This window comes from Castor canadensis, chromosome 3 (genome assembly GCF_047511655.1).
Source record: "Castor canadensis chromosome 3, mCasCan1.hap1v2, whole genome shotgun sequence".
NCBI classification, from domain to species: Eukaryota; Metazoa; Chordata; class Mammalia; order Rodentia; family Castoridae; genus Castor; species Castor canadensis.
The window spans coordinates 189,525,609-189,552,525 of record NC_133388.1 but is presented as its reverse complement, the minus strand read 5'-3'; the positions used below and the strand labels follow the sequence as shown (position 1 = coordinate 189,552,525).

General features: G+C 46.4%; 1 protein-coding gene and 1 long non-coding RNA gene across 2 annotated transcripts in view; both read left to right on the top strand.

The window, feature by feature from the left end:
• The window catches only part of Kcnq3 (potassium voltage-gated channel subfamily Q member 3), a 305,224-nt gene that overhangs the window by 42,987 nt on the left and 235,320 nt on the right, over positions 1 to 26,917 (top strand). The window lies entirely within an intron of this gene.
• Positions 1 to 26,917, top strand: part of LOC141421747 (uncharacterized) — an 87,161-nt gene that overhangs the window by 38,454 nt on the left and 21,790 nt on the right. Inside the window, exon 1 of the long non-coding RNA XR_012446449.1 lies at positions 1 to 26,917. This exon is cut by the window's left edge and continues 38,454 nt beyond it. This is a non-coding gene — a long non-coding RNA (uncharacterized lncRNA).

The following is a 26,917-nucleotide window of genomic DNA, read 5'->3' as shown; positions in this document are numbered from 1 at the left end:
TCTTCCCAAATGTGAGGCATGGTGTCCCACCTTAGGTTTTTGGCTTCTGAGAATGACTAAACTTGACACCCCACACTGGACAGCTTAGATTGGTAGCAGTTTATAATTCACATATACTTACCATCCACGGAGGAGGTCACCATGTGCCACTAAGGTCCACACACAAGGACTGCACTCAGGATCTGAGCAAATTAGGGGTTATGGGAGACAGGTTCTATAGTATCAAAAGATTCTCCTGGTTCCTATGAGAAGATGTGGTTGGCTTGTTTTAATAGCTCTGTGGACAGAAGGGAACTATATCCCCTACTCAGTGGTGAGAGAGTCTGTGCCCAGTCCCCCTGATAGGTGGGACCATTTATCTAAGGGATATCATCCTTTGGAGGGAGGGAGTGTTCCCATTAGGCTACTATGTCAAAACAGCCCATGATACTGAGTCTCAGTGTTTAGCCTTCCACCCCAGGTGGACAGGAAGAACTGAAATTTGAACCCAGGGCTGCTTGATTCCAGAGCATGTGTCTTTACTATCCTAGCCCAAGCCTCCTGCAAAACTGGGGCAGAACTGAGTGTTACGTCAATGGCTTATCCTGTCTTGTCAGCCACTCTTCCTGCTGTGTCTGTGTTTGTATTTCATTGCACCTGGGCATTGTTTAAGGATAGAATTCATTTCCTTCTCAATTTTTCCTTGTGTTGTCACATCATGGTGGTTGGGAGAACCAAAACATTCTGAATTAATTCAGGCATTGTCTAAGAATCCGAGAATGAGACAACCAGTCAATGGGACTGAATACGACCAAGGCTGAAAACACAGATTCATTGAGATGACAGGAATGGTGCCCCACTTAATCATTAGAACACGATCGTGAATGCAAATGAGTGGAACAGATACCTTAACTGAGTAATATTCACTGCCAGGGGATCTTAAACCTCACAGAAGGAGTCCCGCAGGGATTCCTTTAGACAACAAACTTCCTGCATGCAGCTAAAATAAACTTCCAGGTATACAACTATTGGGTACATTGGAGGTGAGTTTTGGACTCATGGCTGTTACAAAAGGAGAAATAGTGTTGATTTTTTGTTAAAAAATCAGATGTAGACATTGATAAAGGGAAGTGTGATGATGATGGTGATGGAGGTGGTGGTGCTGGTGATCATGGTGATAAAAGTTTGTTCTCTGTCTGTGTGTGCCACCGTGATAGGAAATGTCCATACACATTTTATCTTTGATTTTGGAGGATCTCTCAAAGCAGACATTCTCACTGCCGTCTTTACATTTTTGTTTTTTAATTGACAACCAATAATTGTGTATGTTTACGGGACACAATGTGACATTTTTATGCATGTATACACATGGAATGGTCAAATCAGTCTAATTAACATACCCATTACCTGAAATACTTGTCTTTTTTTTCTGTTGTGAAAACACTTAAAATCCACTCTTTTAAGTATTTAAAATAATACACTATATTATTATTAGCTGTGGTCCCCATTTGTTCTCATTAAAGTTGCAATGAGATATCTCCTCTTACCTGTTAGAATAGCTAAAGTCAGAAGTATGAATGATAACAAGTATTGACAAGGATGTGGAAAGGAAGGAACCCTTGTCCACTGTAGGCAGAGATATAAATTAATAGTTTTGGAAAAAAAGTCTGGATATTTCTCAAAAAATTGAAACTAGAACTACCATATAATCTAGCATTCTTACTTCTGGATATATATACAAAGGAAATGAAGTCAGTGTATTGGGGAGTCACCTGAACTCCCACGTTCATTGTAGCAGCGTTCACAACAGCCAAGAAATGGAACAACTTAAGTGTCCCTCAGCAGATGAAGGGACAAGGAAAATGTGGTACATGTATACCATGCAATACTATTCAACCTTGAGGAAGAAATGAATCTTGTCATTTGCAACAACATGGGTTAACACAAAGGGCACTACGCTAAGTGAAATGAGCCAGGCACAGGAAGACATACACTGCATGGTGTCACATGTACGAAGAACCTAAAAGAAGGTAAGACTCACAGAACTGGGAGTAGAATGGTCATTAACGAAGGTTGCATGGGGATGGGGAAAGAAGAGAAGTTGGTCAATGGGTATGAAGTGCAGTTGGGCAGGAGAAATAGTTGCTGGTGACCATTTTTAAAATGAAGAAGTAGAATTTGATTGATACAAGTCCCCCAGCTAGTAACTGATAAGGGTTACTTTCTACTTATCTCATAGAGTGGTTGTGAGGATGAAAGACAGCATACACAGTGACTGAGCCTGGTGCCTGGTGGCTTTCTCCCACCTCATGCCTCACAGTGCCTCTGTGCAATGGAGGGCATGTTGTTTCCCATGTTTGAAGATCAAGTGGGTAGAGATTTGTTACAGCAACTGCAGGAGGCTAATATCTCTGGGTGTCTCAAGAGCCCTCTCTGTGGTCGGGTAGGAAGGCAGCCAGCAGGGTGCCAGGAGCCCTGGTCTGTGGCACTGGTCTCTACTAACACAGTTCTGGGACTTGGAACAGTCCAGTTTCTTCTCTGGGCCTCTGTTTTCTCATCTGTACAATGAGAAGAGGTTGAGGGAGACGAGATTTTGAAATGGGAGCCCAAAGTGACCTGAGGTGGAAGTTAGGATCCTTGTTCATACAAGAACCATCAGGTAGTTGTCATGTTGAGGGGAACCGGAGAACACTGGGGCCCAGGGAGGAACAGGTGGGGCCCAGGGGACACATCTGCTCTCTTGAGTGTGGTACTGAAGTAGAATGGGGGAGTTCAGTACCCATCAAAGTCAGCATTTAATCCCACCCCTTCCCCTCTTCATCATGCCCGTGGACAGTTACATGGGACCATGAAGCTGCTAATGGGAACTGCTCATTCCAGTCAGGAACAGCCATTTGACATGGTGAGAAAGATGAAGAATAGTAGGGAGCCCTTCAGGGGAGCCATTTGGCTGCAAATGCTAGGAGACACATTTACGATAGTCATGCAGGTTTCCTGTAATCCCAGAAATAATTCTTTTGACCTAGTTTTGTTCATGCTTAGGGTGTCTTATAGCTAGCTGAGCTGAAGTAACAACACGCTTCTTGCCTTCCCAAGCCACCTTCAGAGCAGCTTGTCTAGGTGTTGGCTATTGGCTGAATAGGGTGGCTCAGGGCTGGGTTCCCCCTGAAACCTGAGTAGTCCCTGTGGCTTAGAGGTCAGGAATGTGGGATTTGGAATAAGACTGCCGGGCTGTCCCTTGTGTCTGGGTGCCCTTGGCTAAATTACTGGCCTCTCTGAGCCCCAGTCTACTCAACTGCAAAATGGGATACATGTAACTTCCTTTCCTAGGGATTTGCTCACTTGACTTTCCAAATAGCCCTGTGAGGTGAGAGCTGTTAATGAATTGACCTTATGCTGCAGATGAAGGCTTAGCACCACTGGGAGGTTATGGAACTGTCCAGTGACCATGTCTTACAGTCATGGTGCTACTAGACCAGGAGTCTGGCTAGAGTCCACACTCTTGACCACTGTCCCTCTATGCCTTTCTGGAGGACAGTCAGCAGTGAGCACTGGCATTTGGTAACAGAAGCTGAGTCCTGACTACTCTGAGATCCAGGAGGAGAGAGGTGGTGGGAAGTGCTGCAGTTGAATGGATTGGGCTCAAGTCCTAGAATGCCTGCGTGCTCAGTGGCATGTGGCCCAGGAAGTGCAGAAAGGCCAGGGAACTTGGATGCTGTGCACGCTGGGAGAACAGCCAAAACGAGTGTGCAGAGTTGCACCCCAGGGTAGGACACTTAGAGGGAAATGTAAATCCAAAACATATATTTTGGATTTGTGCTGAGAACAAGCATGGTGGGAGACCTGGGGAGCAGTCATTGGGATGATGCAGGTGGGAAGAGATGATCTGGAGGAAGATGTGAGGGTGGAGGAAAGGGTGAGTCAGGGATGTCTTATGAACTCTGATTGAAGCAACTGGGTCTGAAGGTGGTGCCATTCCCGAGAAGTGCAGTCAGGGAAGAGCCTTTTGGAGGAGCAGACAGCTGGGAATGCTGATGGTGCAACTCCAGCTGTGCGCCTGAGGATTCTCCTGTGGAAGGGAGAGAAGCAGAAGGAAGGACTGTAAGAAGCAGTAGGATGATTTGATCCTTGGCCCTCCTGGCTCTGCTTTGGAAAATGGTACCCATATATGCCCATCTTCACGATCCAGGCATTGTGCTCCATTCCTTTTTTAAAACACAAATCCCAATTGTGAGTGAGCAGTCAGATCTAGGTGAAGGGTCTGTCCTAAGCCAGTATTCTACATCATTGTGACATCTTTCCTGTGCTCCAGTTTGTTCCTGCTTACTGATGCTTGTACCCTACTTTTCAGCTTGGAATAGAATTTATTTTTTCTGGTGACAGAATCACCAACTGAGATGAGAAAAATCCCCTTCTGCCTTTCATCTGTTAAGGTCTGCCTCCCCAGGCTAACCCCGCTGTGTGTCACACCCTGCCACAGGTTAGGCACTACTATTTTGTTCATCCTTCTATTTCAGTTGCTCCTTGGGGGTTTATATGTCCCTTCTTCATACTCTTCCCATAGATTCGAAACACTTAAAATTTTGTCCTGAATTGCGTGTCTCCTTCATCACCTTCCCTTCTGTTACCACTTCCCAACATTGGTTTCTTAAGACTTCTTATGGAATGATTTGTGACTAGATTGTAGGAATTTCATTTCCTCAGAGCTGTTCTAGGCCAGAGAAAGCTACTCTTTTATTGGAGGACTTCTATGTGTAACATGCACGAATATATTTCATCTTCAAATATCTAAAAATATAGTATCACTCCTAGCTACAGACAACTGGAGCATAAGACTGTGTATCATATCTACACATAAACATATATCTAATCAGAAAAATTAGAAACTGTGGCCAAGTCCTCCTTCACAGACACACTGACTGTACAAGTCCTTTAACCTCCCTCTGGGCCCCCCGTGCCTTCTTTATTGGTATACACCAGTGTTGCCCTCTCCTTTACCTTTCAAACATGGTACTGACCTTTGGATTAAAATTTAAGTCTCTTCCAGTCAGCCCGACTGACATTTTTCTGAGCCCCTACTTCATGCTGGTCTGGGGTGACAGGTACCCCAGGCATAGTCCTTGTCCTGCCAAGTGTCCTGTGCTATGGTTCCATGTACCCAAAACCTCAGGTGCTGGCTTGGTCTGGCCAATTCAGCGGGCACAGAACACACTGCAGACTCAGAACTGTGGGTTTTCTGGAGCGTAGTTTGTCAATATAGCTTGAATACACCGAGACTTGCTAAAATTAGTGATTCACTGAGGCAGAAAACAGTATGGAAAAACTTGTGCTTGCCTGGAGGAGATTCCCTACTGACTGTTCTGACCACAGTGCCCCGATGTGTGCTCTGCTGTAGCTCCATCTTTTCCTGAGCAAGGAACACAGCCCATTCAAGTCCATGTGTTAGCAAGGGAAGTTCAGTCCTGGAGGGACAAACTGCAGATGACCCTGGACTGGTTGCCTGGCTGTGACAGCCCAGAGGGTGGATGGGCCCCATCATCTGTGCCCATGACACTGTGGTAACTGATGTTCCCAGGCCTTTGGGGTGATTAGGTCTTAAAGGTGCAGACCTTGTGAATGGAACTAGTTAGTTCTCTTGTAAGAAGTGGCCCAGAGAACACTTGCCCTTGTTCTCCCATGTGAGGGCAAAGTGAGAAGATGGCCATCTGCAACCCAGGACAGGGTCCTCACCAGATGCTGGCACCATGCTGGCATCTGACTGCTAGCCTCCAGATCTGTGACAAATCAACTTTAATTGCTTATAAGCCACACAGATGATGGTACTTTGTGATAGCAACCTGCTGTAGTCCATTTTCTGTTGCTATAACAAAACACCTTAAGCCAGCACTTTATAAAGAACAGAGATTTATTTAGCTCTCAGTTCTGGACATTGAGAAGTCCATGGGCCGTGGCCATCTGGTGAGGATGGCCTTCATGGTGCATCATAGCATGGGGAGACCCAGCAAATGTGCCAGCTCTTGTGTCTTTTTCTCATAAAGCAGCTGATGCTAACATGGGGGCTCTACCCTCATGACCTCATCTGGTCCCTATTACCTCCCAAAGGCTTCACCTCTAAATACTATCAACACATGAACTTGGAGACGAAGTTTCCAACACATGAACTTTTGGAGGACACATTCAAATCAGTGAGCCCAAACTCACTGAGACAGACCTGGAATCTCTGTTCTCTTTCTGGGGAGAGAGAGAGAGCAATGTGTTTTGAAGAATGCATGTCCTCCATTCCTGAGCTCAAACATAGGCCTCTTCAGTTGTCACTGATGTTACATCCCTGCCTCGCCTTGGTAAACCCCATGGGATATTTGAGCCTCCATTTTCTCCTCTCTAACAATATTGGCCATCACAGAAAGCTGGTACAACACCGAGAATAATCTCCTGAATATATTAGCCGCTTGGAAAACTGTTCTCATTCTTGTCCATGCTCTGTGGCATGGGTGGTAACAGCAGGTGTGGTCATGGGCCATCTTCTGTGGCTTCCATGACAGTTTCCCTGGCAAGTACTTTGAAGGGCTCTGTCTAGCCCCAGGAGTCAAGATGCTGGCCTTCAGGTGAGACTTTTGGCAGCAGGAAAATCACAATGGTATGACACAGGAAGGTAATGTTCCTCAAATCACTCTGCACAGCCCAGCATGGTGGCACACACCTGCAATTCCAGCTCAGCTCCTTGCAGGGCACAAATCAGGAGGAATACTGAGACTTAAGGACAGTGTGGACAAAAGATTAGTGAGACTTCATTTCAAAAAATGAGATAGGCGTTCTCCTCCATACCTATAATTCTAGCTACAAAGGATGTGTAGGAAGGAATATTGCGGTACAAGGCAGCCAGACAGAAAGTAACTAAAGGAAAAAAGGACTGGGGGGAGGTGTCATGGTTCAAATGGTAGAGTGCTTGCCTAGCAAATGTGAGGTCCTGAGTTCAATCCCTAGTAACACACATACACACACACACACACACACATTAAAAAAAACACTTTGCACATGAAAAATATACTTACTGTATTTTACCAAATGTCTTCAGATAATTCAGAAATCCAAACAGCACAAAATGTGCCACATCAGGGCTAAGGTGGAAAGCCCTATTGGGTAGCAGGGAACCTGGGACAAGACCACTCCCAACTTCAAAGAGTGCCCTATACCCCACCCTCCTCCCCAGAAGGAATTTGGGCCAGGAAGCATTTACAGATGTTTCTGGACCAGCCCCTTCTAGTGACACAGGCTCCCACTCTGGTTGTTCCACTATCTGCTGGACATCACGTTGCATCTTTACTTGTCCTTCTCAACTCTCACCTGTGCTCTATGGCAGGACTGCCCCTACCCCCCATTTCACAGATGAGGAAAGTAAGGCTTTAAGACTGACTTGCCTAAGGCATGTGCCATTTAAAGGTTTATTTCAGACGTGAACCAAAGTCTGACCTGGTGCTGCTCCCTTTCCTCACTTTTCTCTGCATCCCTCTTACAGCTGCTTACATTTTGGGTTTTGCAAATGATGGAATTAAAACCTCTGATCCCAGGACCGGAGCTCCTGATTTCTTGGCCTGCTGCCCTCTGCTCTTCTGCCCTGCTTCCCGCAGCACCTCATTACGCCACCCAAAAGCCCAAGATGGCCCTCAGCTCTGTCACAGATCCCTTCTTTTGGCTGCCAGTCAATGCCAGTCGTCTTCAGAAGCCTGTGATCTGGGCTTATATTTATCTTGTCCTCGGGCCTCAAAGTAATTGTTTCCTTCTTTTCCTGTGGGCCACTCATGTGGGTAATGACCTGTGTAGCAGAGAAATACACCAGCTGCTATTTATTCCCAGCCACAGTGGCCAGAGATGCTCGGCTCCTGTCCTTCAACCCAGTGCTTTGGGGGAGGAGACTGCTCTTGTGTTGTTGCCCTTGGGTGAGCCACAGTCTACTCTGGGCTCTGGCTCCCCACCTCTTCACTCTGTTCCCCATAGCTGGCTCCCATGTTTGTGAACTGTGTCATCTCAGCTCCAAGGCCCTTATCCACAAAGGTTCCAGGATGAGTTTTTAAGTAGCTTGGCTTCGTTTGCATTGCCCAAATGTTCCCACATATTCCATGAAGTCCATTAAGAGGCAAGTTTGGGCAGTGCACTGTGGTACACTTCTGTAATCCCAGCTATGGGGAGGTGTAGCTAGGAAGATCGAGGATCATGGTCCAAGGCTGGTCCCGGGCAAAAACTCCAGACCCTACCTGAAAAATCAAAAGCATAAAAGGGCTGGGGACATGGCTCAAGTGCTAGAATACTTGCCTAGTAAGTGAGAGGACCTGAGTTCAAGGCCCAGTACCACCAAAAAAAAAAATAAATAAATAAAAGGAAAGGAGGGGGAGAGGAGAAGAGGGTCCATATCTCCCACAACCATCTATGTTCTGGGTATTTTCTGTTTTATCCACCCGCCACCTGCTCTGTACTGCAAGAGACTGATCTTGTGTGTTCCACCAGTGCTCCTGTGACTTTTACTCATAGTTGACCATAGATAATTACAGGTGACAGCTGGGAGACTTGGTTGCCGCCTGCTGGGTTGGTTTGGTCAGACCTAAAGGGAGCCCTCACCGCAGTCAGTTAACAGCTAATCTGGGTTCTGATATCTACTCCCAGTCCTGCCCCCTCAGGAGTAGAGGGAGTAACAGCTCTCTGCTCTTGCCCACTCCAGAGGCCTGTACTGTTCCTCCTTGATTTCCCTTCCCCTCACCCCCTGCCCACCTTTTCAAACAGTCCCTTACTCTATCCCCATCCCCCCGTGCCTGCATTTGAGTTCCTAGGACCTGGACATATGTATCTTGCCAAGTTAAACAGGAGTCTGATCTGTTTTGGCTGGGCTCTTCAGGCAGAAGGGGACTGAATAACTGTGGTGATTTCTAAGACAGAAGAGAGCTGTTGGCGCCTCTGGCCCCCAGGCCACTTACATCTGCTCAGGGAAGCCCTTCTGCTTAGATTTCCTCTGGCTCACCCAGCAGGAGAGCTTTGTGGCTTTTAAGTTGCAGCCTAGAGTTGGCTTTGCCTGCAAATACTCCCCAGCTTTCTTTTCTCTCATTTCCCTTGGCTTTCTGAGCCTCCTTTCTGGAGTAAACCCAGCCTGGGCACTACCTCCCTTGTAGGGCAGACTCCATCTTCTTCCTGGCTGCAGTCTCTGTGACTGACAACTGATACAGGTATAGCCACTCAGTGTTCCTGCCTCTCGAGTGAATTTATGAATGATTAAGTCCTGGTAAGTTTGGAATTCCAAGAAGAAAACAAATTTTAAAATTCCAAGGAGGAGGCCCAGTTTGGGATTTAAAGAGAAGGTAAACTGTGCTGAGAGAAATACCATTTCAGCAATGAAGATTTATAGATCTGAATTTATTGTTTACAGAAGAAATAGCCTTTCTGGCTTAGAAACATCAAATTTAAACAACAATATACTCGAGTAACCCAAGACAAAGATCTCCTTCCCACAGATGAAAGGTGTCTTAACTAGAGCCAGCATCCTCAGGCCTGTGTCCTAGTTCAACTCCACCACTGTGGTCTGGGGCAAGCCGTGTGACCTCCCTGAGCCTCTGTTCCTTTCTGAAAATTGAGGGCATGGCTGGTTGTTGGCTCACAGCCATACCATGGTATGTGTGGATAGTGTGGATCAGTGTTTCCCAATTTCTTGGTTAAAAGCATCAGCCCCAGTGCTTTTTAAAGATTGTTTCTTCTTTTCCCATGGAATGTTCACACCACAGAAGTACTGCAGTACTTCTTGCCCTTGGAGAGGTCACAGACCAGCATAATAGGTAAGGTATCTTTTGCTCCTTAGTACCGGTTTTTCTTGCCTGCAGAATGCGTGGCTGGTCCCTGCTGTTAGAATTTTGCAGACAGAGCACTGATAGAAACGGAATCCCATCTGAGCCTGCAGTTTGCAGAGCAGCCAGGGTCCCTGTGTACTGTAGCTGCTCAGATATGTCTCTAGGCTGGATGTCACTGCTGTTTGGTGCAGCAGCCAGGGGTGGGTAAGGCTTAGCCCTGACAGCAGGAATTCCCAAATTCAAGGAGACAGAGGGAAAGCAACAGGGGTTATGTCAGAGGGAATCCTAGACAGGGACACCTCACAGGCCAGAGTGGCAGCAACCCTACTCTGGCATCACTGCTCTGGGCCAGGCTAGAGCAGAGGCCACTGAGTCCTTACACTTGAATTTCTGCGGCCACTCTAGGTTTGGTGGCCATTAATTTCCTTTGTTCTTATGAGGTGCCTCAGTCCAACCAGAGAACAACAGAGTGAGGCTGAGACATGGCCCAGCATCTTGGAGCTTGTCCCCAGGTGCAGGGTGTGTCTTGAGGCTTAGAGCCCTCAGTGGGCTGCTCTCAACCCATCCCTCCTCATTCAGACATGTGCTCTCCACTCTTTGTCACGCCTCGGTTCCTGTTTGCCTATTTCTGCTCTGTGGCAGTGCATGTGATGTCCTAAATGACTCCAACCCCCTGGTGAGCAAGAAGAGGCATAAAATCCTAACAAGCAGAGCTCCCCCCAGAGCCCGCTTCAAGCCTGCTTTTGTTTTTATTCCTCTCTTAAAAGGATCCTGTCAGTGTCACAGGGTTGGACATTAGCAGTTGTATCAGGGGCATAGCTCCTGGGGGCGTCCTCCTCTTTCCTCTCCAGCTCCCTGGGATTCCTTCCTTTCTCTCCTTAGCCAAACCTAACCGCATGCCTACCCTCCAAAATCATCCATTCAGCTGTATCAACTGCGACAGGGCTTCTTTGGGAGAGAGGCTGCTGGGAATAGCAGTTGCATAGGGCTAGGCTAGGCGGCCTCTCAGCGAGTCACCTCCCTGCTGCGTGACTCCCAGTGCTACATCCAGGGGGGTGAGGGGAGGCCAGGGGTTTCCCAGCTCTGCTGGAGGGGACCCTAGGCTTTCCCGGGGCTTCCCTTTCTCCCCTGTTATTGGTGGCGGTGGCAGGGAGGACCTGGAGACCAGAGAAACCTGGAGGACCAGGCCTGGGGGCTCCCCCCCACCCCTTTTACACTGATGATCCCTCATCTATTAATGGGGTCCATGACTCCTCCTTCCCCTGAGGGGCTGTTGTAAAAATGACAAGCGACACAGTGTAGGTTGTTCTCCCAACAGGGTGTGTGGTGAAGGCTGTGGTTATTCATTACTACCTCGTTCAGGGGGACCCACCAGTAAAGGAGGGGTGCTCTTCCTGGCTGGAGGGCCAAGACAGCTTCTCGTTGCATGAATAATTCATCTTTCGCAGTCTTCTTGCTCCCTTCCTCCCAGGGCTGCTCCTGGCAAGCTCTGCAGATGAATTCATCTGTCACGGGTGGGCGTGCGCGGGAGCAGATGGGATTCCCCAGTCACGTGGACTGACTGCAGACAGCGGGACACACAGACACGCTGAGGAAGCCCTGCTTCTTGGAGGAGACGGGTGGGGGGAACCTCAGCTTCTGCAAAAGGAGGAGGCGAATCTGCTGCCGGCGCCATATGGGGCAAAAGCTTTGTTCTGTTCTGGAGGAAAAGGAGGTATTTTCCATCTTGCAGTGTCCGTGACAACGCTTGAAAGTGCCTTAACCATTGGGGAACATCTGTCTCCTGGGGATTATAAGATCAGTTTATTAACTCTTCCCGCAGAGGTTGTATTCCTACTGTGCTCTGTGTGAGGCATGGGAGCACAGAAATCAATGCAGATCTGTACAGAATGTTTGGAAAACACAAAAGAAGGGTTGCTGACCTAGAGTAGGAATTTAATAAATAATTGCCAATTGAAAGCTACATCACTCAGCCTGAGGCAGTCAGGGAAGGCCTCCTTGAGGAGGTGATAATTAACTTGACATTTAGAAGGTGACCTGTAGTAACCTAGATAAAGTAGGATTTTGAGGAACACAAATCAGCACTGTATTTTTTTTTTAGAAAACTATCAACAGAGGATTATCTGAAGTACAGGTAGGAGCTGGCCTGTGGAAGCCCTGGCACACCTTGACAGTTTTGCACATGGTCTTGCTCAGAGCGTTTCCACATCTGGTGATGGGAACCAATGAAGGGTGGTGACAGAAGTGGAGCGTGACATCCTTTGTTTTATAACCAGAGCAGGCTGCATCATATAGAATGGGTGGAAGAAAAACTTGGATACTTGGAGATAAGTTTGTGCTTTCATCCATTCACTCACATATCCACTGATCCATCTGCTCATCCTTTTATCTGTTTGACAAATATTTCTTGAGCACCTGGTATGTTGCACACACTGTGAGGTGACGGGAAGGGAGGGAGCCCCAAAGCTGATGCACTGAGAGATTAGTCAAGGCTGCCTCTCAGCTCAGCTCAGTATCACTTTGCTTTCAGTGGTTGAGGTCAACAGAGGCTGAGTTTTGGCTGGAATCACTGCAGAGCCCTGTTTTGCAGCTGGGGTTCACCCACAGATAGCGCATATGACTCCCAATGTGTCCTCTCCCTGCTGTACTAGGGCTGGTGAGGGCAGGCGATGGTGGCCACTCTGTCCTCCCTTCTGTACCAGCATCTCATGAGGGCATCACCATGTCCTCCACCTTTTCTGTGAGTTTTTGTAGGTTCTTGCCCTGGGTGCTGTCATTGGCTAAGCAAGGACTTGAACATGGAAGGCATGAATGTGCTCACATCCTTTATGTTCAGTGGCTCAGGTGACCAGTGATGTTCACCAAAGGATTTTTGTTACCTGCCTTAAAACATTCCTAGAACCCTGAGCTTGGACTCTGGTTGGTGATGGTTTAGTGCACTTTGGGGACAGAAATGTCCACTCCGCTTCCTTTCCTTCTAATAGCCTTTCTGGGTTTCTTCCTCAAAATGTTGTGCTTTGTGGGTCACCTAAGTTAGAATCATCTGGAAGAAAGGATAAAAGGCAGGTTCCTGAGTCTTGTGGAGTTTTACTGAGTTAGGATTTCCTGGGGGCAGAGCTTGCAATTTTAATCACCATCCTTAGTGAATTCAAATCTCTTTCATGTTGGAGAAGCAACATTTTATAATGCTTTTCAGGAACCACCTAGAGGCTTTTGAATGAGTACCAGCTGCTTCAGACAACTCCAGCCATGGAGGACCACAGGGTGAACCTTCCGTGGTGATGTCAGTAAGAAATGATGCTGGAGTGAGACTCAGGGTCAAACTCTAGTGGCCTAAGGCCCACAAGGCCAGCTGGTCCTGAATCAGTGCTCAAAAGCAGGTGGCATAAGTGGTTCATTGAATAGGGTGAACCCCTGGGGCAGAAGCAGGAACTATTTTGTCATCTCCCCACTGCCCATTTCCACCACTTGGGAAGCTGGGCCACTGTCCTGTGGTGAAATTCTACAGCCCACAGCCTGTCTGTGCCCTTAGTGAACTGACAGTGCTGTGGAGGTTTTGAGTGCCAGGAATGATCTTAGTGTAGGAAACATGTCCAGACTGGGGCCTGCCTGTAGTTCCCATAGGTGGGAACTTGGAGAGAGAGGGAGGTGGAGCAGGAGGGGGCCTCATGCTGTGTGTGGCCCTGATGGTGATGGTGACAATGATGGTAACAATGGTGGCGATAATCACGGTGATTATGAAGTTAATATGATAGTGGTGATGATGGTGATAGTGATGGTGGTGATGGTGATGGTGAGGTGGTTTGTTACTCCCCAGTCATGGCAGACATTCAGAGCTTCCCACTCCTTTTATGGGTTACTGGCCATTTACAGTAGCTGGGGGTTTGGGTCTCACAACCAGAGTTCAGGCAGACCTGTTTAGTTTAGCTGGTCCAGCACCTGCTGCTTAAAACAGCCATGTCCAACTAGGATCAGTGAGACAGAAATGGGGTTTCTCAGGCCCACTCCAGACCTAGGAGCCAAAGCTGCTGGAACAAGATGCCCATGTGCTTTGTGTGTTCAGTGAGGCCAGAGATGCACTGGTCTGCACCTCCCCTTGAAAAGTGGGGGCAGGCAGTAGCTGATATACTAAGTCCTGGCTGAGACCAAAGCAAAAGAGTCCCATTTTGCCATCTGTCACACCATCTATAAATTAGCTAAGCAGTCTCTGAAAATGTCTCTCCTGAGTTACCATGGGATGACATGACCTTGGCATTTGGGGAACTCAGTGTATCCCAGAGTCATGCTGGAAAAGTAGAACTCTGAAAATCTGCAGAGTTGTGGTTAGAGATACAGTGTTTTGTTCTCCCAACTCTCTTTGAGAACCTACACAAAAAGAAAGTGATGACAACGCTTCTGGTGACAGGCCACTTGTCCTGTGTGCCCAGTACCATGACAGGTACTGTTCCTACAATGCATTCCCATCTGGAATCTGCCCTGGGACCCTGTCATTGAGCCTCAAGGACAGGTTTCTCTCTCCAGGTGGAGGGACTTCTTCCCAGGGGGCAGCAGGAGCTAGATGTCTAGTGTCTTTCCCTATTTGTCTTGGTTTTCAAGAAGTGTGGGGATTTTTTTTTTGTTGCGTTCACTTGGCCTCTCTTTCTCCTCCTTCCCAATCATTTAAACTCTCTTTTTGAAAAGCCATTAATTTCACTGTTACATGCTCTATTTATTTTAACTTATCTTAAGTCCTTTGCAAATTAATGATGTAATCAAACATTTTTAAGTGAGTTCTCACTTTAAAAGTATGATATGATTGATAAAAATTAATTTTATACATAACACTTAAAAAATTGCCCTTTGCATAAGCAAAGGCCACCTTAATTGTGGCCAGGGATAACTAGTCTAAGTGAGCTGGTTAACTATGGGCATCAAGCTAGCCCAGTCTTATTTATTTATTTATTTATTAAGACAGGGTCTCACTATGCAGCCCAGTCCATCCTTGAACTCAAGATCCTACTTCTTTAGCCTCCAGAGTGTTCGGGTTTACAGGTATGCACCACCATCCTCAGCTTATATAAGCTTATAAGTGGGCTGCATTTCCAACTGCTTCAGTGTCTCCCCTAAAGTGTTTCTCCTCCATTTCTAAGTAGGTAGAGCCAGGACTAGTCGATAGGGTGATGCAAGGTGATTAGATCAGGTGTTCATTATTTATCTGATATTTCCTAAGCAAAAACAGATAATGAGTGAGAATCCCTGTCCACAAGGTACTCACAGTCCAGTTACACACACATACACACACACACACACACACACACACACACACGTGTTCTTAGAGTGCAGAGCAGAATCGAAAAGTGCTATCTGAGACCCACTATGGAAATGCTGAACACGAAGCTGCTTGTTTTGATGGGAGACTTATGGACTTGAATAAACAAGGTAGTATTTATGTTGGATTTGGGGCATCAGTGGGCTGCCCAAGGTTGGGAAAGACACTTTGGGTCAAGGTCAGAGAATCGGACCTGTATCTGGGTCATCTTGGATCCCTGGGGTCCAGCATAGTGTTAGGCATGGAATCTGATCTCTGTACAAGTTTGTAGATGAAATAAGCCAAGTAGATTAGAGAGAAGTAACAAAAACTCTGAAGGAAGGCAAATTTGGCTCAGTGTTTGAAAAGTGACAAATCTGTGAGTGGCTGTAGCCTTTGAAACAATGTCACATAGTGATGACTGGCTTGGCCTCAGTGCTAGGGGCCTGTGAGCAACTTGGGGAAAGAGACGTGTTTTTCTACAGCTGTGTAACAAACCACCGCAATTGAGAGCTTAAAATGCCCACTACGGATTCCATAGGTTGGGAGTCCTGGTACTGTGTGTCAGCCAGCATCTCAGGAGGCAAAAATGGAGGTGTCCTCAGGACAGGGTCTCCTTTGAGGCCCACGGCCCTCTTCCTAGCTCAGCGGCTGTTGTTGGAATTCACTTCGTGGTGGTTGTGGGACTGAGGCCCTGCTCTCTTGCCGGTTGGCAACCGGAGTTCATTTTCAGCTCCTGGACAATAAGGGCTATTTGCTGCCGCACACCCCCCTCTCCTACGTGGCATCGCTTTGATTCTCTGACCTCACCAGATTAAGTAAGGCCCACCCAGAATAACCAACGTTTTAACTAACTCAAAGTTGACTGGGTGGGTCCTCAATTATATTTGCAAAATTCCTTCTCCCATGCAAATAAAATAAGCCTAGGAGAGCTAGTCTGTCATGTTCACAGGTCCTGCTCCCTCAAGGGGAGGGCATGGTACAGGGCACACACACTAAGAATGCAAATCTCGTGGGTCTGTCTTACAAGTCTGCCTCCCACAGGACCCATATTAAATTAATCCCTGTGTCCCCTAGGCCCAGCACAGGGGACAGGGCCAGCTAGTCACTGTGTTGAAGGTCAAGAAGATGCAGTTCAGGTGGTGGGGCAGAACTTACCCTGACTGTTCCAGCATTTGGCAGACAGGTATGAGACATCCTTGAATTTTGAGCGTTTCTATGAAGGAATAGACTGAAGCTTTCTGGGGAGAATTTTTGAAAAACCATTCCACATCCTGCATTTGAAAAACAGACTTCTTGATTTAGTCCATGATGATTAAAGACAAGGAAACAAGGAAATAAACAACAAAAAGATGTTAGCCAGTCTTTATAGTGTGTACAATACTTTTTATAGCCCTTCAGTGTGTACCTTAATTATTAGTTCAGTGGCTGGATGGGTGGGTGGGTGCGTGAATGAGTCCATTATCACCACTTTAATGTATTTACCCACCCGGCAACTTCTGGTAGGCAGCCTGTCATCAGCCTGTGTTTAGTGGCGCCCCCCTCCCCATCTTGCATGAACTCAGGAGCTGGAACTGCACACCACCCACAGACCAGCTGCCCACTTCCCTCAGCGGAGCTTCTCAGGTATAGACTGGGGCTACTTGAGCTTCAGTGGCTCAGGGAACATGTGGAAAGCATGATTTCTGAGTTGTACTCTGGAGGTGGCACAAAGAAGTTATTTTTTGACAGGCTTTTCAGGTAGTGAGGGTGGCAGAGGTTTGGGAACCACTAGCCAGGTAGCAGTGGTAGCCAGGATCTGGTGCTTTCATCAGGGGCATACCTTGCTGTGGCAGGGGAAGGAAGTGGGCACAGAATTTGGACAACAGTGTTCCAGGGAGAAGGAATAGCTCTGGGTAGGATCAGAGAGGAGAGAAATGGGGACAGGATGGCCAGGAGATAAAAGTACATGCTGCCTTGATTCCAGGATGGAATTGAAGCCTGGGTGAAACACCACTCAGTTCTTAGGTGCAACAGTTGCTACCTGTAGTGGTTTATTTTGAATCCACTTTAATCTGAATAAATCCAGTTTAACCTGTCTCTAAGCCTTCACTTTTACCGACAGAGAGAAAAGCCAACGGGTTTGGTTTGAGAAGTTGGAAACAAAGGTGCCCAGCCTCAGAGCTGGGCAGAGGGAAGGAGCTAACTCAGTTCATAAAAGGAACAGGTTGAAAGGTTGGCTGTTCACTCTGAAGACTATAGAAGACTACAGTTGACAACTGTGAATCATATGCAGGGACTTTTGCTAATCAGGAGTAGATTGTAGCTGCTTACGACTGGAGGGAAAATGGGTAACTTGTTCCACTGAAGCGTTCGTGTTTATATGTATGTGTATGTTTGCATGTATGTGTATATATGCGTGTGTATATGTCATGTGGTAGCATGTTGTATACCTTAAATATACAAGTAAGTTTCTTAATCTTTTCTTATTATTGTTGTGCTGGGAATACATTGTGACATTTACCAAAGTTCTTACAGTATATCATAGTTGAATTCACCTCCTCCATCATTCTCCTTTATTTCTCCTTCCCCTTTCCTGGAACAGTTTCAGCAGGTCTCATTTTTCCATTTTCATACATGAGTACATAATATTTCACCATATTCACCTCCTAAATTTTTTATAATTTTTTTGAGAAAGGACCTCACTACGTGGCCCAGTCTGGCCTTGAACTCTCAGTCTGCCTCCCTCAGCCTCCTGAGTGCTGGGGTTACAGGCTTGTACCACCACACCCAGCTACTAAAACCTTTTTAACAAAAAGGGGAAGAAAAATAAGCTCACTTTATCTTTCTCCTTTAAAGGTGAATATCTCATTAAATTATCTTCCCACCACATTAAATTATCTTGTTCCTTTTTTCTCATCTTGCATATTCTGTCACATGACACAGCAAGGAAAGTGTCCTTCCCCAGTCACCAAAGCCACCCTCTGTTCTGACTGGTCAGAATCCAGGCAGTACTTGGGGTTAATATTTTGAAACAGTGCCCTTCCTTTTACTGGCAGTTTTCACCCTCACCACAGCCTTATGAAGCTGGAGATTTTGGCATGAGCACTCCCAATTCACAAATGCATAGAGAACTGAAGTCGCCCACATGTGACCACCCACCTGGGGCGTGCCTGAATGTTAGCTTGCATTGCCTCTCCTGACGTACAGGCAGTTAGGAAGTAAAGTTTTCAGAACAGGAGCTGTGCCCTCATCCCATCTGCTCTGGAGTCCTGTCCTCCATCTGTGTTGGAATGTCCCTATGGAGGGGACACTCCAGCACTCCAGTACCAAATCTGCAGGGTTTGCTGCATAAAGAAATGGTGGAATGAAGAAAACACTGGACCCTATGATAGCACGATATGGTTATCTGACTGTCTCCACCATAAGCTACAGACTCCTGTTCACCTTTATAGCCCACTTTGTTGCCCCAGTGAAGCCGCTGACACAGAGAGGGCACCATGTCAGGGTTCTGGGGTGGAGTGGAATGCTCACCAGCCAATGACATCCTGAAGTTCACAGCCCAAGTATTGGGAAAATGAGTCCCAGCAGCTCTCCCCCAGAAACCAAATACACAAAGGAGTGTTTGGAAAGAAACTGCATTCTTCAGGGCTCTGAGTGGCTGGGTGCTAGAGCTAGAATGAGAGGGGGACCTCAGGACTCAAAATGTCTCAGAACTGCTCTTTGTGGAACTGGCAATTTTTCACAGCTGTAATAGCTTCCCACAGCATGGGAACTGACAGCTCTTGCATATTCGGCAGAAGCCAGTGTCTCTTCTCTGGCCACTTTTTGAAATATCACCTAGAGGCAGCTCGGTAGCACACTTTCAATGAATAGAAAGTTACCTAATGGCACATGTTGCTCTCTTAGTGTTCCCTGTCCCTTTTCAGCAATCCTCCCTTACTTTCCCCAGGCCCTGTGGGGCAGGAAGTGTGGATTTGCTCTCATATGTCCTTTAGTTTCTTAAAGGTGGTGGTGATAAGTCAATGCCTGGGAGTCTCCCTTCTTCTCTTCTTGAGAATTGGGACAAGGAGGTTGTTGTGAAGGTCAAGACCAATGCTTCTGGCATATGAAGTTCCATGTGCTTATATAAAATGCTAGATGAATACCGAGTCCCTTCCTTTTTTCATCCACCTGCATGTCCCATGGTGGAGCTGTGGTGACTAGTCAAGAGCTTTAGTTTTTGCTTGAGCCAAGAAAGAAGCAGGCCCTGGATGGCAGAGGGAATACGTATTAGGAATCTCTGTGATTGGGTGTCACAGAATCCTTGTGAGAGGCTGTAAGGAAGGGCAACTGGAGGTCATGGCCTAGACAGAAGCCCCCATCCAAAGGCAGGATTTCCCCTTTATCAGGGAAGCCTTAGCTCTGCCATCAAGACCTTTCAAATGATTGATCAGACTCACCCAAACTCTCTGAGATAATCTTCCTTAAGATCGACTGATGATGGACTTCAACCATGGCAATAAATGCTTATCTGCAAAGCTGGGCACTAGTGGCTCATGCTTCAATCCTAGCTACTCAAGAGGCAGGTCAGGAGGATCACGGTCTGAAACCAGCCCCAGCAAATAGTCATGAGACCCTATCATGAAAGTAACCAACACAAAAAGGGGCTGGTGGAGTGGCCCAAGTAGTAGAGTGCCTGCCTGGCCAGTGTGAGGCTGAGCTTGACCACTAGTACTGCAAAACAACAGCAGCAGCAACAACTTACTGTACAGGCAATATTTAATGTTTGGTTGATAACTGGGGACTGTCCTTAGCCAAGCTGACACATCAAATAACCATCCCAAATTTTGGCCAGAGAAGGAGGGCCATCAAGAGGCATCATGTCAGATGGCAGGAGCCCACCTCCCTGGAGATTCAGAGGTGTGGCCCTTCTGTCCATCCAGGACCACTGACCCATAGAGTGTACTTATACTTGATTCCTTTTCTTTGATGGAAACTCCCCTGTGCCATCCCATCTCTCTACTGGCTGAGTTTATGGAAGAGTAGGAGAGATGAGCAAATCTGAGACTTGGGCAGTTCTATGGAGGGGCACATGGTGGCACATGGCCATCAGATGAGAGTCGGGGAAGTGCCTCAAGAGTAGCCCTGCAGAAGGGATAGCACTGTGCCCACCCTGTGACTAGGGCCCTGTGGTGAGGCTCTAGGAGAATAAGCTAGGCTGTGGCATATTTCCTGATGTGTCCAAAAGATAAATAAACAAGGTCCCTGTTCTTTTTAGGATCCATCAGACTAGCAAAGAAGACCACTGTGGAGAGGATTACCTTCAGCAGGGTGAGCTTGGACACTCTGGGAACACTGCAGGGACAAATCAGGAGCTCTGTATGGAGCCGTCAAAGCAATCTTCCAGGGGGAATAAGCCTTAGCCTGAGGTCTGAGGGATTCATAGGCATTGGCCAGTAGAAAGGAAGTTAGAATACTTTTTTCCTTGAGTTTTTCCAAATTCACCAGTTCACAGTTTGGGGGGATCATTCGGGTTCCTTAATAAGGCATGTTTCTGAGGCATGAAGAGGAGACACAATAACACCCACCTGCAGCCCTGGCCTACCTGCTGCTTAAAAACATTCCAGCTGCTAATTAATGGACTCAAAATGGCTTTTGCTCCAATGTGGAGTAGCCTGCTCACTGGAGGGCAGGAATGTGCTGCCTATCTGAACACAGAAGGCGTGGACGACTCAAGCTGGAGAGGCCGTGGGAGAACATCCAACTACAGAGGTAGAGGATGCTACTCAGAGGATGCCACTGGACCAGCTGGGGAGTGAGGGCTGCCAGGGACCCTTGGGGTAACCCAGTGGCATGGCTTTCTCAGAGACAAGTCCTCATTTAGACATTTTCTTGCCTTGGAAAAATTAAATTAATACATGTTATTTTATGGTGTAGTTTTATGTTTGTAGAAAAAATAAACAGAATACAGAGGTCCCATGCACCACTTCCCCCTCCATACGTAATTTTTCCTCTTACTAACATCTTGCATTAGTGTGCACATTTGTTGTAACTGATGAACCAACAGTGATACAATATTATTCACTAAGGGCCAGAGTTTACATATAGTTCACTCTCTGTGTTGTATAGTTAGGTCTATGAGTTTGAGCAAATGCATAATAACATTTATCCATCAGTACAAGTTCACATGAAATAGTTTCACTGCCCTAAAATTCCCTTGTGCTCTATCGATTAGAAATGATTTTGAAAGAGGTCTTCAAATGAGCCCAGGAAAGCATTCCTAATCAACCTGTTAGGTCATTCTAGGCTCTGCTGGGAGACATGAAAGATTGTACCCAACAATAACAATCTTCAGTGTTTCACTGAATTAAAATATACTGAAGGTTTGCATTTTGCTATGGTTTGTCTTTTATAAGAAAAATAATAAGAGAATATACTCAGTCTAATTGCTCACCAGCAGCAGGCAAGTCATTTACCACCAGACACAGTGCAGCGTGGGAGGTGGCCTGGTCATAAGGCCCAATTCTCCAGCTAGGCTTTTCTGGTTAAGCCAGGAGAAAAGTTGACACTCCACAGGTCATAGGTAGAAAGAAATAGAAGGATGGTCCCATACTCAGATGACTTAGTCCCATGTATCCCCTCATCTTCATCCTCATGACACCCTCCAGCAAGGGAGAGTTCTGAACAGGGTGGTCTCCAGGATGGGCATTCTAAAGCCTATGCCCTGTTTCCAACTCCACGGGAACAGGCCTACCTTTATGCAAAGGGCCACAAGGAGAAAGCAATTACCTACTCTTTGCTAGGGATTTGCTAATGCAAACTAAAGATCCAGAGGCTTTGGGAAGCCTGGGCCAGCCCTCTTGCTCAAAATCATGCAGTGTGCTGATAGTTTCAGATTCTGGATTCCCCAGTGCCTGGCCTGGTCTCCCTGACCAAATGTAGCTAGCCACTGTCCCTCCCCATCTCAGGTTAGTCCTGGTGGAAGTGTTGCAGCAAGAGGCATAAGCCACTTGCAACCCCACAGTTATGAGGAGGAGGTTTGGGGGGGGGTGTGCCAAAAGGACAATCTTTTATAGGTTTTCAGTTGCAGATATAGTTGTAATTAAAAGTGCTCCCTTCTGTTGGGTACCAGTGGCTCATGCCTATAAACCTAGCTACTTTGGAGGCAGAGATCAGGAGGATCATGGCTCAATGCCAGCCCAGGCAAATAGTTCACGAGAATCTACCTTGAAGAAACCCTTCACCAACAAGGGCTGGTGGAGTGGCTCAAGGAGTAGGCCCTTAGTTCAAACCCCAGTATCACCTTCTACCCAATTCTTGGTATTGCCAAAATCCATATTTTTGGAGATGAAAGGGATACAGGCATTCCAGTAGCAGGATATGTTTTTATCTCTCCATCTGATGAAATTGAGCCTTCTCTCTGTGCTATCCTTGGAAGTCACCAGCTGCAGAGACCCTCAGCCAGTCTCCAGGTTCATTGCTTCTTGTCTGGGGCTGCAGCCCTGGCTCCCAGCCCCAAGTCTGACAGGTGTTCAAATGTAGATTTGCCCCCCGGCAGAACTATCTTGCTGTTCTCCCTTTCCCTTCCCCAACCCACCCATGGCCTTGCTGCTCTACTCTTACGAAGCCAAGTTGATGCTTTCTCAGCTTGACTATCCTGAATCTGGTTGCATCATCTGTAGGTTTGGTGCTGAGATAGCACCAAAGGTCTGCGTATGGAAGAAACTTTGAAGGTCACAGTGAAAGAGCAAGTGAGACCATGTAAAGAAAAGAGTAGGGAAAGGGATTCAAAGTAGTGGTGTGTGTTCAGACACAGCACCAGGCTGCGGAAAGCCTGCCCTTTCTGTTTCTCCAGACCCTGTTCCACATTTGGATGAAGCTGTATGGTTGTCTTTCTTACCAAAGCAACATGTCTTTCCCTTGTTGCTGGGTTGTCAGTGTTCCCAAGTAACAGGTAAGGAAACGGGGGCTTAGAGACACCCCTTGCTGGGCCTTAGAGGAGCCAAGATACACTAGAGGAAGTCTGGTTGTGAAGCCCTTGCTCTCCACATCATCCACTCAGGATCCACATGGGAGGTGGGTTGAAGAAGAACTGACGAGGGATTTACAGTGTTAGGGAAGCACCCAGAAAGTCAGCATGGGCCAAATGGTAAGAGCACAAAGCCAGGAATGGGGTCAGCTACATAAGAGGCCAGAAGGGAGCTGAGGTGGCCCAGGTCTTGGAGGCAGTGTAGGGCCTTGACCTGGACTCTAGAGGACTTGAGAAGCTCCTGGAGAGCCCCAAGGAATGGCAGATAGCATAGGTATGAAAGAGTCTCTGGCTGCTGTGCTGAAATTAGGCTGCAGAATGAAAGGGCAGAAAGTGGTTTTAAAAGCCCTCACTTCAAATCGGAATTGGCCAGTCAGTTGGGTCACTGGGCTTCTAGTAAGTTGTTATCCAGGATGGGGAGCCAATTAGGAAGCCTGATTTCAGGATCATCCAAGTAGCTCATTTATGTAGCTTTGTAGACCTAGAGGCTATGCCTAACCCTGGTCACACTGTCCTCTGAGGTTCAGGAGGGTCTAAGATTTCCATTTTACAGAAGAGGAAACTGAGACTGAAACTGTTGTCAAATAGCTGGTACTGAGAACCTGGAGGTGGGTGGAGTGACGCCTGTATTCAAGTATCTCATCGCTGAATGGGAACATCACATGTGTGGCAGTGCACTGTGGTCACTGCTCTGATGGAGGTGCTCACAAAATTCTTCCAGTAGCCCAGGAGGCACACGTTCCTGATGCATAGTCTTTTGGACGATCAAAGTTTGGAGTTATTGAAATCTTAGGTTTGGGTTTTTGGGTGTTTTCAGCCTCATGTTTCTCCTTTCTCCCATCTCATGTGGGCCTCAGATATAAAACACCTCCTAAGGCTAGGATGCTGAGGGATGAGGTAGGAGGAAGGTACACAGAGGGAGGAAGAGGATGCTGGGTGCATGGGAGAAGCATCTCCTAAGGGCCAAGCAGCTGGTTACTTGCCTTCAAACATCACTTCCCCGGTGGAAACTGAAATCTTGATCAGGAGGAAATAATGCCCACCCACAAAGTGGAGGCCAAGCTGCCCTGTGGGCTAATGGAGATGAGTCCTATTTGTGTAATTCATTACTGCAACATTTTACACCCAAACTCAGGAAGCCAGTTGATTGTAGTGCATACACAGAGACATATCTTCTGAATAAATGTCTACATCATGTGTGCATCTTATGTCACTGACATGTACTATGTAGCTCTGAGGACATCTGTGATGTGGACAGAGATTTGGAGGAGCCTTCCCATTTTGTTGATGGAAATTAAAGATGGTCTGGCTCAAAGGGCAGCTTTTGTCCAGCTGCAATGACTTTTCTTTAGGATAAGTGCATGCATGTGTCTGGACTTGCTGTTGCATGACTCGATGTCTATGCACTCTGAAGTTCAACTTCCCTGCTCTTTGGGCACATGCCAGCATCTCCCAGGGTGGGAGAGAGCCTGTCTAATCTACCAGGCACCCAGTATCATGTCCTTGCTTGCTGATTTCCTTCTCTCCTTTCCTTTTGGTGCATCTGCCCAGTCTCTCTTCACCTCACCTCTGTCTCTTTGTATCCAGACACTTAACCTGTGATGATTTAACTTTTTTATACATCTCCAGCAAAATTAAAATAGCATTTTAATAGAAGAAAAGGCTTATGCAAGTAACCTTTAATAAAATGTTGAGTTCTTGGGACACCCCAAATGAGATTCTGACATTTGAGACTTTTTTTGGCACAAAAGTACATAGAAAAGTTAGAAAATGTGAATAATGAGCAAATCATTTTACAAAATGCCATTTAAAAAATAAAAGCTGTTATAAGTTGGTTTCTTCCTATTCTGTTTGATTCCAACACATTTTCAAAAAAATATGCAAAATAAAACAGAAAAACGAGGAGGCTCCAACATTGGGGAGAACTATATTACACGAAAAATGAAAATAAGTTTAGCTAACTAGTGAAAGAACACAAGATGCCTGAAACCTGTGGCTCCTGTCTCTTGGTTCAGAATGTTTAAGAGCTTGAAGATTGGATTCTGGGAGTTGCACATGCTTTTGAAAAAAAAAAGAAAAATATTTCTCTAGAAACTTTATGATCTTTTAACTTGCTGTGAAATTTGCTGGAGTTGTGATTCTCAATGTTTGAATTCGACAGCTTTTGTCTCCCCTACCACTCCAGGGGGAGAGAGAGAGAAACAGAGAGGAGGAAGGGAGGGAGAGGGGGAGAGATTGAACCTAGTGATGCTTTGGCACAATGAATAAATATTTTATCAATTTTATCTTTTTCATGGTAGAAATGTTTTTCCTTAAAGAAACAATCCTGGAATTAGTGAGAGATACATAGACAGATAGGCAGAGGAAGATGCAGACGAACAGACAGATAGGCAGATAGAGAGAAAATAAATTTTCACATACTTATGATTTAACTTTACTAATCATATAAAAACAATAGGAGACAAGTACTTGAACTTGAAGTGAGACAACAATTTTGAGTCCGTGTGTGTACCCCTGAACAAGGTTTCTCTGGGAATTATTTTTTAACTTTTTATTATTATTATTGAGTGACAGGAAAGTACCTTTTGAGCTAAACAGTCAATAAACTACAATAAACCATTTATTCCATGGTAAACTTCTTGTTGAGCACAATTTATGGAAAACCTGTTCCAAAGTCAAAGCTACATCCCTGACCCATCCTTTAAGGAGCATAAAGGAGAGGCTTTGCTAGCATCCCTAATATTTTGTACCTGGCACTACCCTGGATGAGATTTTGTGGGACTCCCATCCTAACCTGTGTGGCAAATCATTTTATTGTGACTGCCTCCACCCAGAAAAAATCACCGAGGCCCAGAGAGACTGAACAACTTGCCCAGGTTACAAATGCCACTGGGAAGGAGGCAGAGGCCTGAGTTCGAATACTGCTTTTCACCCAAGGGTAAGGGCTGCTGTTAGCCACGGTTCCCAGCTTGTTCATGGAAATGGATGCTGACATAGGGCCAGGGTGTGAGAGTCACATCAGACAACAGTCCTTGGAGCACAGCGAGCCCAGTTCAGCCTCTCAAACCGACTAGTGAGATTTCTAGTATCAACTTGGTTAAATGATATTTTGGACCCTTACATACCCATCACTACCTGAACTGAATTTGACATGTGTGTTAGGCGATGGTGCTTTTATGAAAAATGCAGACGTGATAAACATACTTAGAGACAACCACCCTGACTTCCTTAAGTTTCTTTCTTCCCTTCCCCCTTCCCTTCTTGTCTCTCCTCTCCTCTCCTTTTCTGTCTTCCTCCCACCTCTGTTCCCTTATTCCCCTCCTCTTCTGAGACCTCTCGGCTTTTAATTGGCTCCTGTGGTCATGTGAGGCCCATGCAGACAGTCTCTCCATAGACAGCTGATTTAGGATCTCAGTGAAATCTTCAAATCCCTACACAACAGTCCTGGCTTACTGTAAGACTTACTGTAAGAAGGTGTATGTACACTGTGGCCAGGGTCTTAGGGCCACCATAAATTCCTTCCAACTGCTCCTGCCTCATCTGCTACATTTTTCCAAGGGTTGTTGTCTGGGTGTTGGCATCTGTAGGAGAAAGAGCTGGAGAAACATGAGACCAACTTTGAAAGTGAAAAGAAGAAATGAGGAAATGTCTCCCTCTTGACAATTACTGTTACTGCCTTGGCAGGTTCTATTGTTGATGTTGTTTTTTATGTGGTTCTGCAAGGTCTGGATATGTTTTTCATTTTTCTCTTTGCAGTGGAAGTGGACGTTTTCTTCTGTATAAATTCAGCTTCTCCAATGATCAGTTCTGGGTTGCAGAGTCTCACTGCACATT